The following is a 14,686-nucleotide window of genomic DNA, read 5'->3' as shown; positions in this document are numbered from 1 at the left end:
TGCTCGCTGCCCTCTCCCCTGCCCAGCCTGGCTGGATGCATCTGTGGGGCCCACACTCTGGAGCTGCAGACAAGAAGCAGGAATCAGTTCTTTATTTCCAAATACACTCCCTTCCTCGTGGGCTGTGTGTGTGTGTGTGTGTGTGTGTGTGTGCACGCATGGGTGTGCACTGACAGAGTAATGGGCAGCTGGGCAGAAGCCGTCCTGGAAACAATGAACTCCCTGCTTCTTACTTTCTTCCCTCCCACTCCCTCCTTCCTCTCTCCCCTACCGTTTGTGCAGTCACCTTCCTGCACCTCATCTGGTTTATCGCGGTCCAGCTGGGATGGCTTCATCCCTGTCCGCACTGTCCAGCCGAGGCCACCAGGAGTGCACCTGTAGCTGACAGCGTGGATTTACTGCCCGTGAAGCAGAGGAGAACACTCGATGGGTGTCTCAGTTGCAGGGTGTTAGAACTGGACAGAAGATTTGGACTTTGGGTATGTGATTTGGGACAGGATCTAAAAAAGCAGGTGTTTGCTCCAGCCCGGAGGCCATCAGAGAGCAGGGAAAATTCCATGACGGGTGTCTCGCTACATCGTACGAATAGGGAGGGTAGACTGCGGCGGGGGGTAAAGCTGGAGTTGGTGAAGAAGTGGCAGCCATTCACTGTGACTGAGAGAGGGGTGTTAGTGCCCGGTGGGCGGCACGGGGACCTTGTTTTTGTCTGAGCTTAGACAAAAATTATGAAGGGACATGCCCTGTCTCACTTCATCTTGGTCTCAGAGGACCCCTGTCTGAGGTTGGGTCTCTGTCGCATCAGGTCTGATGGGAACGACGTGCCTGGTGGTGAATGCCAGCCTGCGTTCCAGACATCAGGAGATGCTTTTCTTTTCTCCTTTCTTACCCGGCTCCCTCCTCGCTGCACCCCGTGGTTAGTTAGAGATGTTTGTCCTTGACACTCATTTGTGTGTGTGTGTGCGCGTGTGCACCCGTGTGCACGTACGCGTGTCTGTGGGGATGACAAGCAGGGAGGAGCTAGGACTCGTTTCGTGTCTCAGGTAAACTACAGAAGATCATGCTTCACATCTCCCCATCACATTTGAACTTGGTCATGCCGGTCGGCTCTGCACACAAGCGATTTCCTTCTGAGCCGTCCATCCTCACAAATGCTTTCCTCCTTCGCTCATCACCCACCTTCCTTCTTCTGCCCTATTTTTCTGGCTCCCCTGTGGAATATCCCGGCCGTGTGGATTATTTTGTGGTTTCACTGCATCTCTTTTTAGCGTCCCTGGTCAGCTCCCAAAGTTACTTGAGAAATCATCCGTGGTGGACAGTTATGTAAGCTCATAGCTCACCAGTTCTTCTGGAAGCCATTTAAAGCGCCCAGAAACGCACTAGGATTTAACCATCGCAGTACAGCCGAGATCCGAACTCCTGTGCCCGGGCGGTCCTGCAGGATATACAAGGAAGCATCACTGGGAGGTGCTGTTTCTCCACTGAGCCTACAAGTGGCTGAGCGTCAGGCTCTCAGCCTCTTTTAATTCCTCTCCTCTGCGTTCATAACTGTGTAACGTTGCGTATGGTCCATGAAGAATTACCACCAATTCTTGCCTGCTGGCTTATTACGGCCTGTTACTTCTCTACTCAGTCACACCTTGTCTGCCCCAAATGTCTGAGCTGATCTGTTTGTCGTGGTACCTAGCTTAACGTTATTCCTCCAGGACTTTATTTTGAAGGAAGCTGCCTCCTCCCTTCTCTTTTGTATTTACTGAACTAACACAGCAGTACTCTACTGATGAAGGCTGCATTTTCTCCTGGATAGTGTACAAGTGGGGTGGAAATTCTGGGTTAGAGCTTCCCCCTCAAAAATAGTAACCTTAAAATATTTTTGCAATATGTCATGTAGTGGTGCTCAGTGACTATCGACAGGATACCCACATTTCCCAGCCTCCCTTAGGTAGGGCCATGTGGTAAGTTCTGGACAGTGGTCCCAAATCATAAGCATCACCTCTGGACTTTTAAAGCACTTAAGAGCAGGTGCATGATCTACGGTTCTCTGCCACTGATGCAGTGAGCTGGAAACCAAGGGACCCAGGTGCCGGCTGTAAGAATCAGTTCACCTGGATCTCTGAGTCACCGAAGTCAGAGTCCCCAGAAAGTGGCTGAAATCACAGAGGGCTTTGTGAGAGAGACAAATGAACCTTTATACACAAAGCCACGGAGATTTCCAGATCCGTTTGCAACAGCCACATGACCTACCTTCTTCTGACTGATCTGCGAATCAGTCACGTGCTAGAGAGTGACTACAACCGCAGGAACTGATAAGTGAACTAATGCACAAACACAGGAGGTAACCAACAATTTAATGGCCTCTTAAAAAGCTCCAACTTCCTGGTGCTTAGGAAATGGAATTTGGGAAATTTCTGGGAATGGGCTTTGCAGGGAGAATCAAAGGCTAGCAGTTAGTCATGCTGTTTGATTTAATTTCAAATGCCTCCATTTTTGTTACCTTGATACAGATCCCAAGCATAATTAGAGTCTTCCTTTGGGGAGCGTGGGTGGCTCAGTCGGTTCAGCGTCCGACTTCGGCTCAGGTCATGATCTCGCCGTTCGTGAGTTTGAGCCCCGCATTGGGCTCTGTGCTGACAGCTCAGAGCCTGGAGCCTGCTTCGGATTCTCTGTCTCCCTCTCTCTCTGCCCCTCTCCCACTCACACTTTGTCTCTCTGTCTCAAAAATAAATAAACATTAAAAAATTTAAGGGGCTCCTGGGTGGCTCAGTCGGTTAAGCATCCGACTTCAGCCAGGTCACGATCTCGCGGTCCGGGAGTTCGGGCCCCGCGTCGGGCTCTGGGCTGATGGCCCAGAGCCTGGAGCCTGCTTCCGATTCTGTGTCTCCCTCTCTTTCTGCCCCTCCCCCGTTCATGCTCTGTCTCTCTCTGTCTCAAAAATAAATAAACGTTAAAAAAAAATTAAAAAAAAATTAAAAAAATATTTTGTTCATAAGTACAAATAAAATTTATTCTCCTTAGATAAGAATAGTAAAACCAAAAAAAAAAAAAGGGGAAGCCTTTTTCATGAAAGTGTGAGAAAATTATTTCTTTAGGTGAAAATACCACGGGTGTGAGTAGCAGCAGAAGAGAAAGGAAAGTCTCTGTCTTTTCATGATTGTCCTCATAACTCAGGACTTCCAAGAGCCTGGCGATGTGGGACTTAAAATGTGACAGTTCTCTTACTGGCCTCCAGAGGACGCCACTATCCCAGGACAGCTTGGTTGCCGAGTCTGGTGACCCGGCAGGCAGGCTTCAAAGACTGGCTGTCTGAACAGAGGCAGCATAAAAAACTTGGGTTGTTGTTTTTACACTCTGGAAATTGTTTCTTCCGTGTAGCAGTTGTAAAAATTAAAGGTAGACAATGTAGGTTAAATTCTCCTCTAAATTTAGATATTTCATTCCTAAGAACACCCAAAGTGTTTTGAAAAAGTCCATATCAGACAAAACACACAGCAGAGAGTGGCTGTTATGACTTATGAAATAATTTGTATAGGAATTTATTTTAGTAAATGGTAAACTTCCCACTTTATTTAGCGGATTTGTAATAATTTCTTTATGCCAATATTTTGGAACATGGATTTATTTAGTAAAGTGAGGGATATAAGCGCAAGGCAAATCTGATTTAACTTGGTATTGACTTCCCTGGACTCTGATGACCATCTATTGCTATAACATGGAAGGAACCCTTCTCTGGTGACTTCCCAGAGGCACGTCTTGTTGACGCAAGTCTGGAAAACGTTCTTGCTCATCACGAAGCCATAGTACGTGTTCAACACTTTCTAGTTAATGGTTGCTGAATAATCATGTGCTGTACGATTTTTTGCTATTCAAAAATTTCTTCAAAAAATCTTGAGGTTACACAAACTATACACACGTAAGACGCGCGCGCGCGTGTGTGTGTGTGTGTGTGTGTGTGTGTGTGTGTGTATGTTCCAAAAGAAGCTTGATTCTTCCTGTCAGTGGGACACATTAAAAATGTGGCTTGGGGGAGAGGCACCTGGGGAGCTCAGTCGGTTGAGTGTCCAACTTCGGCTCAGGTCATGGTCTCGTGGTTCGTAGGTTCGAGCCCCGCGTCGGGCTCTGTGCTGACGGCTCAGAGCCTGGAGCCCGCTTCAGATTCTGTGTCTCGCTCTCTCTCTGCCCCTCCCCTGCTTGTTTCTCTCTGTCTCTGTCTCTCTCTCAAAAATAAAGAAACATAAAAAAATTTTAAAAAATTGCGGTTTGGGGGTAAAGCAATCCTTCAGAAAGTTTCTAAGAACCTATGAACTGAGGAGATGAACTGTCTACATCGCATCTTTTAGGTCCGGGAGTATTACTTGGAGCTTTTTGTTTTCATCTTTTTAGGACATCTCGTTAGGATTCTGACTGTTTCCTGCACAGAACTCAGGCGAACACAAAGCAGGATGTATTGGCAAGATTCAAATACTAGCAAGCATCAAGGGGTCTGAGGTGAAACACGGGTCTGGACTTCCCCGATGCCCAGCCAGCCCAACTTCAGCCTGGTCATCAGGAAGGGGAAACTGATCGCGTTCAGCAGAGGTAAGCTTGTTTCAGTACGCAAAACACAGACAGCCCTGCTTGATGTGAAGGTGCCCCACAGCACGCTTTCTGTGGCTCCGTGGCCAGGAGGCTTGGGGTCTGCTACAGGGCCGCACGGCCTGAGCTACATGGGAGGGTGCGTGCCGTTACGACCCTGTGTGTCAGGTGGGATCGGTGTTGCAGGCAGGCATGGCCTGTCCAAAGGTGAGGGTCTGGACAAAAGCCTGCACTTCCTGGAACATGGGCAAGCATGGCCTCTGACAGTGTGGCAGCCTGGGGCCCAGACCCTATGTGATACGAACATAACACGGCCGGCCGGCCAGCAGCACAGCCAAACGGCACCAGGGACACAGCGTGGTGATGGGAAACGCACCGTAACATCTGAAAGACGACAATGATTCAGAGATCAGAGCAGTGAAAGGCTGAAAATCATTGAGGTTGGACACTCCACCCTTATTACCCCAGTCTGGCAGCCAGGAAATAATAAGATGTTAGTGTTTACCCAGGGAGATGAAAACATTCTTTAGGAAATCCAGCCACGTTTTTATTAGTAATTGCCCAATAAGCTTACTCCAATTTTTAGACCTTTTAGACCCTGATTTGGGGGCTCCCATATGTGACACAGCTGTCCTTGGCTTGGGGCATCACTGTCTCTGGGTTTTAGGTGGGCGTAGCTCACTCCTTGGCTGAGTCCTTCCTAGCATCTCTGCAAGTTCGTGCCCGTGTTCTCAGGGCTTTCTGGGTCACCACTGAAGATGCGGCTGTGTGTCAGCTGCTTCTTCCCCTGACCTGCCCTCGCCCCCGCCACTCCTAGACTGGCGTGAAGGCACGCTGTCTTCCCTGGGAAATCCAACCAGACCAAGCCTACCTGGATCTCTGTGGGATTTCTCAAAAGTCCGCGAGGCCTGGGTGAAGGCTCGCCTCCAGGAGTGCAGCCTTCTCGTGCTCTGCTGTCTCTGTCTTGTGCTCTGTTGGGCAACTTCTTTCCTCCCCTCCCCTCTGCCGCATCGTCCAAGGCTCCCGGTCTGCCAGCCTCCTGGCTTGGGTAGACCAACGGCCCATAGAGGAGAGGCTGGAAGAAGAAGCCTGGGTGTTGCCCTGCTGCCTCTCTTCAGGCAGTGTTTCCAGCAGGAGCTGTGCCCTGCTGTGACTCTCACCTTCGTCAGAGAGGCCTGCTGTGTCTCCGGCTTTCCATCCCACGGGCTCACCCACGCACGGCTTCCGACTGGCTGTCTGGCCAGGGATGGCTGTTGCTGTCTGTTGCTGCTGTTTTCTGGGTTCTGTCCTGCATCACGTGTAACCAGTGCCCCTATTAATTCCCTGCCCCATGGTAATTTCCTGTCAACTCCCTCTGTAGTTGTCCCGCAGTGTGCCAGCTGTATCCCGGCCGGACCTGCAGGCACGCGGTGGCCCCCAGGAGCTCTTCCATTTTCTTCATCCTCACTGTGTGCCGTTAGTACTCTTCCGTCTTCCAGAAGTACACAGTCGCACCACAGAAGCCCCTGTCACTTTTCTCCTTCCAGGAAATCTAGTCCTGACAGTCCTGTCCCTGGGGGGGAGCAGGGCTGCCGCATTTCAGAGATGCACTCTCTCTATCTTGTTACAGATGATCTGGCAACATTTTGTTTCACATCATCAAAACATCCCAAGACAGTCCTTGGTGGCTAATTACGTTTAAAAAAATTAATAGATTTTTACGCTTGGGTTTACAATCTGGAGGTTGACTTCAGGTGCAGTATGTGGTCACTTTTAGAGGTCTCTCTAAGGACAGTGAATTTTACCAGTCAAGTTTAAGAGCATACTAGGGATGGACCTTGGTGTTGGTGTTGGTCAAGCACATTTCACCTGCTTTTATTCTGCGTTCTTTTTGCAGGAATGCCAAAGTTTCCATTTACTGGATATCCTGTGTTTATTTTCTGTGTCTACCTTTTTAATCAAATCTTTTATCATTTTATAGCACGTTTTCCTTGCATTCAGGGATTTTATGAAGCTTGACTTAGTAGTGATTCCATTTCCTCCCCAGTTAACTCTACACTTCAAAATCTTTGTGCATATTGTTTCTATTTTATGCGTATAATGTAGCGTTATGTTTGGCCTAGTCTGACTGTGCTGTAACTTCTTTCTGGCACGGACACATCTCTTCCTTCTTGCTCTGGGCCTCACTAGCTCAGGTTCCATCCTGTGTTTCCTGGGGTTCATCTGACCTTCTCCAGCCTCACCAGCTTTCCACGGTACTTCTACGCTCAGACACAACTCCAGGCAACGTCTGTGTTTTTGAAAACTTTAAAACACGCATTTATGCGCCATACTGTATGATTCCAGCCTTGTTGACACTGTGGAAAAGGCAGAACTGTGGAGACAGTCAAAAGATCAGTGGTCACAAGAGGAGAGAGGGAGGGATGAATCAGTGGAGCAGAGGATTTTAGGGCAGTGAAGATACTCTACGTGATGTCCTAGCAATGGATATGTGTCATTGACATTTGTCCAAACCCATAGAGTGCACAAAACCAAGAGTGAACCCTGACATAAACCGAGTAATTTGGGTGATGACGGTGTGTCCATGCAGGTTCATCAGCTGTTACAAATGTTCCACTCTGGTGGGGGGAGGTTGATAGTGGGGGAGGCTGTGCATGTATGGGGGAGGGGGAGTACTTGTCATTCATTTTGCTGCAAACCTGAAACTATTCTAAACGACAAAGTTTTGGGGCGCCTGGGTGGCTCTGTCGCTTAAGTGTCTGACTTTGGCTCAGGTCACGATCTCACGGTTTGTGGACTCAAGCCCCGTGTCGGGCTCTGGGGCTGCCAGCTCGGAGCCTGGAGCCCTCTGATTCTGTGTCTCCCTCTCTTTCCGCCCCTCTCTTGCTCACACTCTGTCTCTCAAAAATAAATAAACATGAAAAAAATTTATTAAAAATATATTTATATATATGTAACAGTCGTCCATGTCATTAAAAAAATAATATAGAGGCTTCAGAATAAAGCACAGACATTGTCTGTTTCTGGTAACATTCGAGAGTGTTCTTCCTAGAAGGAGTCACTACTACTAATCCTATCTGTGTCCTTCTAGATCCTTTCTGTGCCTTCACAGACCTAAGCACGTGCACCACACGTACATGCGCACGCACACACACACACACACACACATAGAATGCAAAGTTATACTGCACTCACCATTATTTTCTTTTTCATTTTTTTTAACGTTTGTTTATTTATTTTTTTTTTCTAAAATTTTTTTTAACGTTTATTTATTTTTGGGACAGAGAGAGACAGAGCATGAATGGGGGAGGGTCAGAGAGAGAGGGAGACACAGAATCGGAAACAGGCTCCAGGCTCTGAGCCATCAGCCCAGAGCCTGACGCGGGGCTCGAACTCCCGGACCGCGAGATCGTGACCTGGCTGAAGTCGGACGCTTAACCGACTGCGCCACCCAGGCGCCCCGAACGTTTATTTATTTTTTGAGAGAGAGACAGAGCATGAGCGGGGTAAGGGCAGAGAGAGAGGGAGACACGGAATCTGAAGGAGGCTCCAGGCTCCCAGCTGTCAGCACAGAGCCTGACGCAGGGCTTGAACCCATGAACCACGAGGTCATGACCTGAAATGAAGTCGGACGCTCAACCAAGTCAGCCCCCCAGGCGCCCCCCGCACTTAGCATTCTGCAGCCCTTGATGACTGTTTCAGCTATCACTGTACCTTCAGAATATTTCCATGTCAGAACACACGGCCTGAGCTTCTTTTTCACTGGTTCATAATTTTACCCCTTTTCCTCTGGGGTCATTTTTTTTTTTTTTATTTTTTATTTATTTATTTTTTTAAAAAATTTTTTTTTCAACGTTTATTTTATTTTTGGGACAGAGAGAGACAGAGCATGAACGGGGGAGGGGCAGAGAGAGAGGGAGACACAGAATCGGAAACAGGCTCCAGGCTCTGAGCCATCAGCCCAGAGCCCGACGCGGGGCTCGAACTCCCGGACCGCGAGATCGTGACCTGGCTGAAGTCGGACGCTTAACCGACTGCGCCACCCAGGCACCCCTGGGGTCATTTTTTATCTTCTTGAGTGGTGAGTGATTTCCAACGTGCATCCCAGATACTAATCTCTAGCCTGTCGCACATATTGCAAACATGGTCTCTTGTTTTTCCAATTTCCGTCTTGTTTGGTTTTTGGATCACGTGTGTGTTTTAAGTTTTCACGTAGTCAACCTGTCAGTGTTTCCTTTATAACTTCTGAGTTTCATGGCCAGCTCAGAAAACCCTTCCCCACCATCAGATTATAAAATTGTTCTGATATTTTCTTCTCATTACTTCGCTTAGAATTTCTGTTTTGGTCATGGTATCTGTATTTAATTTGATTTTTCTTCTAAAAAAAAATCATCCGGCCAATGATTTTAGTACCGTATCAAAGAGAGCATTTTTTTCTGCACTGATTTGAAATGTCACATGAGTGATATTTCCAGATGTTCTGTTCCGTTTTATTGATATATTTTTCATTCTTTCACAAACACATTATTTTAATTTCTATAATAAGGCAGAATGTTTGCTACCTGGCCTGACTAGTTTCCCTAATTATACATTTTAAGTTAGAACTTCATTAGCTTATTATAGTTATTAATTAGTTGTTGTGACACATTCATTTACTCTGATAAGTGAATACGAGAATCAGCATATCAGGTTCTAATAAAACGCAGCTGCAATTTTGATCAAGATTGCATTGAATTTGTAGACCAGTTTGGGGGAGAATTCACATTATTTCTGTGTCTATTCTGGTGTCATAGCTATCTATTCAGTTTTTAAAATATTCTGCAAAAATATTTTACTGCTCTTTTCTTTAAATATTCTGTGACTTTTACAGGTATTTATATAATGCTTGCATATTTCTTGTTAGATGCATCCCTAGGTTATTTCTTTTCTCTTTTTATTGTGACTGGGATCTTTTTCCCCATATACTTTCTAACCGCTTGTGACTAGTACTAGAAAATTGCCTGAGGGTGATGCATGCTAGCAGCTGTAACAAATAGTCCCCGTGTTTTAACACCAGGACATTTTATTTCTTGTTGCTGAGCAGTCTGATGGAAGCTGGGTCAGCCTCGCCTAAGCAGCGATGTGGTTCTTTTCATGCGATGCAAGGTTGGGGGCCCCTGGAGTCCGTTCAGATGTGTGAACTCATCCCCTTGTCAAAATTGCCTTCCCAAAGAAGCTACAGCCAGGACGCTCCCCTGACCTCTCTGTTCATCTTCTCCACAACTGTGAGACACATTGTCACGTGACCCTCCTTCCAAGCGATAAAAGGCAAGGGCTTACCACATACAGTGCCGCAAGATAATATCGATATATTCCTCCACTCTTAAATATCAATTTTCTTGCCATCCACCTGCTAAACAATGTTACATATTTTAGGTTTCATTATGATAAAGTACAGTGTCTCAAGTTACTATGTTTTTCTTAGTGTATTTAAGTGAGCTGATGTAAGAGCCTAAAAGTCTCAGTGTCTTCATCGGTGAAGCTGTGTTCCTTTTTCATGTCACAAGCCTAATGGGCGTGTTGTGTTTTAAAATGTATGTGGGGGGGCGCCTGGGTGGCTCGGTCGGTTAAGCGTCCGACTTCGGCTCAGGTCACGATCTCGCGGTCCGTGAGTTCGAGCCCTACGTCGGGCTCTGTGCTGACAGCTCAGAGCCTGGAGCCTGTTTCAGATTCTGTGTCTCCCTCTCTCTGACCCTCCCCTGTTCATGCTCTGTCTCTCCCTGTCTCAAAAATAAACAAAACGTTAAAAAAAAAATAAAATGTATGTGGGCTTTTTAAATCATTTCTAGGAATTTGGGGCAAGCGTGATGAGAGCTGAGTCTCATCTGTCTGACCCCTTGATACAATACTCTCCTGTGAATTGTTTTTTTATTGTGTTTAAAACGTGATGCCCAGGGGCGCCTGGGTGGCTCTGTCGGTTAAGCGGTTAAGCGTCTGACTCCAGCTCAGGGCATGATATGGAGGTTCGTGGGTTCGAGCCCTGTGTCGGGCTGGGTGCTGACAGCTCAGAGCCTGTCTGTCACTCCTCTGCTCACACTCTCTGTCTCTCTCTCTCTCGAAATAAATAAACAAATGTGAAAAAATAAAATAAATAAAATAAAATAAAATAAAATAAAATAAAATAAAATGGGATGCCCAGAGAGAGCCCCGTGCTCCTGGCCTCGCCAGCTTTCTGGTCCCTGGACATGATCTGCCAGGAGCAGGAAGCAGACCAACGGCTCCCACCTCACTTGCCAACTGTGATCCTGGAATAACTGCACCCGAATGCCTGTGCCCTCAGCATCCTGTGTCCCCGGCTTGAATGGGAATCCCAGGGAGACTTGAAATTATAAGCTTCCTCCTCCTCCTTCTGTTCTGATTCCTCACAAACAACACTGCTCCAGGTGGGAGTCTAGACTGTTCTGTCTGTTTCCCAACGCAGTTTTGTGGTGTGAGTTTTGTCCGGCTCGGACGTCGACCTCAGCCCACTTAGCTCTTCCAGCTTTTCTCGCTGGGGGCTTGGGCATCATGGCCGTGCCTTCCAGATGGAAGCAGTCCCCGACCCTGGGCACCTGTTGTCCCCTCCCCGGGGTGCCCTGTGCTCCTGCACTCCTCGCTGCCATGCCTGTACCCTGCCTCCAGGCTGTCCACCGTGCCTGCGCTGCCCCTGTCCCTTGGCAATGGGGCTCAGCATGGTTGTGTGAGTGCTTCCTTGTCTGTGGTTCCCTCTTTCTCATAGGAGGGCGTCTCTTCTAGACCATCTGGCTCTTCTGGGCTCAGCGGCCTCTTCTGCTCGTCCTCCTTCAGTCCACCCCCCACCCGCCCCACACACTGAGCTGTGGGGCTCTGTCCCCTCTGTCCTTGCTGGGCTGCTGACCATGATGGATGCCGAGGCCCTTGTTACGTGGGAAATGTTCCCAGAGAAGGAGGGGGGATGGGGAACTCATTCTCTTCCATTAACACTTCAGCTTAAATTAGTTCTCTCATGTGAATGACACAAAGTCATAAATTGGCACTCATCAACTCTGGGCACACAACGAGGCCTCCTTTATGCAGTGAGAGGGTTCGCTTAATTGAACTTTGTATCTAATCGAAGGCTACTCCTTCCAGTGGCACGCTCGAGAGGGATTTCAGGGTAGGGTTCTGTAAACAAGCAGAAACCATGGAGGCAGAGAGGAGGGGAGGGGAGGAGTTAGAGCGTCAGTGCCCCAACAGACCAGGTGGCCCAGGGAAAGAGAGGGATTCCAGAGTGAACCGAGGGGGTCTTGCTTGCTTCTGAGTTTCATCTCCAAGGACCATTAGGAGGAGGATGAATCGCTTTTGGATCACACATCGATCTTGCAGGTGTTTGTGAGAGAACTGTCCGCTGTTGGCCCTATATCATGTCAAAGCCTTAAAGCATAATCAAACACAATTGCATTTGATAGAATCTTTCCAGGGCTACCTAAGATTCTTGTCTACAAGAGGAGCTATCACCATATTACCACCAGGGAAGTGATTACTCTGACTTTGGTGGTGGTGACTGAACGCGTGAGGCTAGATTTGGTAATTACTCTTTCCCTTCTGTGTCTTGTAGGAGCGCCTACCTTCGGGTCCCGTGGGAATGGCCAGCCTCTTACAGCCTCAATTGCTAGATAATCCAAAATGCATACTGACTCTAGGAGGATGATGACAAGCACGTCCCCGTTCCCTTGGTCCAGACCCCTGAAAGTTTACGGCGATAACAACAGCACGCCGCGGAGAGCGCTGGGTAAAAACGCGTGCACGTTACATACTTGTGTATAAATGAGCAGAAGATAAACAGCTCGTTTTCATTGCACGTGTTTCCTCTAGGGGATGTTTTGAAAATGGAAAAGCCAAAGATTTGTTTTTAGATGAGCAATGTCTATAAATAAAATTGCAGAGGTAAATAAAAACAATCTGCTAAGCACTGGGCCTGAAAAAAATGTAACAGATCCAAGGAACATTTTTATGGTTCTTAAAGAAAGTTTACATCTGATCATATTTCTTCCTGAGGTTTCATGAGTCTATGCGGAAGATGGAAGAGTTTAAAAACCCGAAACACTGGCCACACGGATGAAGACATAGGAAAGAAGGTCCTTTGCTGCCATCTTTTGTTTCCTCAAAAAAATTTATAGTTTAACATTTCCCCTTCTGGTTTCCACCGGAAATCAGTCTTCCTTAGAAATCAGATGAGTGAGGACCGTAAGTTTGCCGGAATGTCTTTGTTTTTTGAAACTAGTGCCCTGTGGTGTTCTTACTCTCAAACTCTTCTCTGGAGGGTACCCTTCGGTTCTTTAGCCTGTGAAATTTTATCAGTTGGCAAAAATGGATAGAGGGACGTTAAGAACCAAGGTAAAAAACAATGAAATCGGAGGCAGCAGACTTTTCTGTACAGGGCTTGGCATTAGATGGTCTCTATCAGGGCTCAGCCTCAGCCTTGCTGTCGTAGCGTGTGTGTTAATTCACTCTGCGGGGGAACCCTTCACGATGGGCGTGGATATCAAATTATCACGTTGTGTACTTTAAATATCTTGCAATTTTGTCAATTATGCCTCAGTAGAGCTGAGCAAAACGTTTAAAGAAAAGCAGCCATATGGGCACCTGGGTGGCTCTGTCGGTTAAGCATCTATCTGACTCTTGATTTCAGCTTAGGTCATGATCTCACGGTTCGTGGGATCGAGCTCTGCATCGGGCTCTGCACTGACAGTGTGGAGCCTGCTTGGGATTCTCTCTCCCTCTGTCTCTGCCCCTCCCCTGATTGCACGCCCACACGCATGCCTGCACACTCTCTCTCCCTCTATCTCAAATTAAATAAATAAACAAACTTAAAAAAAGAAAGAAAGACAATTAAATAAATAGTGTGGCTGTGTTCCAATAAAGCTTTATTTATGGGTACTGAAATTTCAATTTCATGTAATTTTACTTGTCACAAAATATGAAACAACACGGGACTTAAAAAAATTTTTTTTAATGTTTATTTTTGAGAGAGACAGACACAGAATGCAAGTGGGTTAGGGACAGAGAGAGAGGGAGACACAGGATCGGAAGCAGGCTCCAGGCTCTGAGCTGTCAGCACAGAGCCCAACGCGGGGCTCAAACTCACAAGCTGTGAGATCATGACCTGAGCTGAAGTCGGACGCTCAACCGACTGAGCCACCCAGGCACCCCAACATTTGACTTTTTAAAACCATTTAAAAATGTAAGCTATTCTCAGCTCTCTGGTCATATTAAAACAGACGATGGGCTGGATTGGGCCCACGGGAGTTGTTTGCTGACTTTTGTATTGAATCGTATCCTTGGCTTAATTTACCTTTAAGTTTGTTCTAACAAGTGCCTTTGGATTCTCAAAAATGGGAAGTAAATTCATCTATTTTATTGAATATTTTTATCTCTTATCACTGACTTCTGTGTCAGATGAAGATGAACTTGAGTGTGGCTCCTGGGCTCCTGACTGGGGCTGCCCGTCCCAGGCAGGCAAGGACCACGGACCAGCAGGCCAGAGGGTGGCAACCCTCAAAGGAGCTAAAAGTGAACTAGAACTCCCTGTGTTTCTGGGACTATTTGGCATGTTTTCCCCCATCAGTCCAGATGACTGAACCATAAGGAACGCAGAGAAAGGTCCTGACCTTGTCGCAGTGGAGATGGGGAGGCTCGCGGAGCCAGTTCAGGCCACACGCTCTGAGTGGCGGCACCTGCTTGTGTTCAGGGGACGGGTCCAGGCACTGTGCTGGTCCTGGGCTTTCCAGAGAGGGGACACGTACCTGCAACAGATCATCCTGGGGGAAGGACAGCAAGGTGACAGGGATCAGAGCAGACCCTTGTATGTAGCTGCTTCACCGAAGAGTGAGCCCTGACTGATTCTGAGTAGAACTCTGCATTTTATAAAATTATTGGTCAGCACTGCGAATGGGACCGTAAAATGCTTTGCTTCTCATCTAAGCAGACGACAAACAAAACTTTAAGGAATTTGCTTAAGATTCCCATGATGCTTAAGAAATTCTACTCGCTGCTAAATAACCGGGTCCTGTTTTCTCACAGTTCTGCTTATTTGTTCCTTTGACATAAATGTCGTAGACTAGCGGACTGTTGTTTCTGTTTCTTTCTTCTTCTTCTCCTC

At 47.2% G+C, this 14,686-nt stretch overlaps 1 long non-coding RNA gene across 2 annotated transcripts in view; it reads left to right on the top strand.

The window, feature by feature from the left end:
* LOC123380528 overlaps window positions 1–14,686 on the top strand; it is a 104,760-nt gene that overhangs the window by 25,351 nt on the left and 64,723 nt on the right. Inside the window, exons 2-3 of one of the 2 annotated variants that reach the window (XR_006586426.1) lie at window positions 4,378–4,572; window positions 12,143–13,269. This is a non-coding gene — a long non-coding RNA (uncharacterized LOC123380528). Of the gene's footprint in view, window positions 1–4,377; window positions 4,573–12,142; window positions 13,270–14,686 lie in introns of those variants that run through there. The other variant, XR_006586427.1, reaches the window with a different exon arrangement.

This window comes from Felis catus, chromosome A1 (assembly GCF_018350175.1).
Source record: "Felis catus isolate Fca126 chromosome A1, F.catus_Fca126_mat1.0, whole genome shotgun sequence".
Lineage (NCBI taxonomy): Eukaryota > Metazoa > Chordata > Mammalia > Carnivora > Felidae > Felis > Felis catus.
Note: the sequence above shows the minus strand (reverse complement) of the source record. Positions and strands in the feature narration are given on the sequence as shown.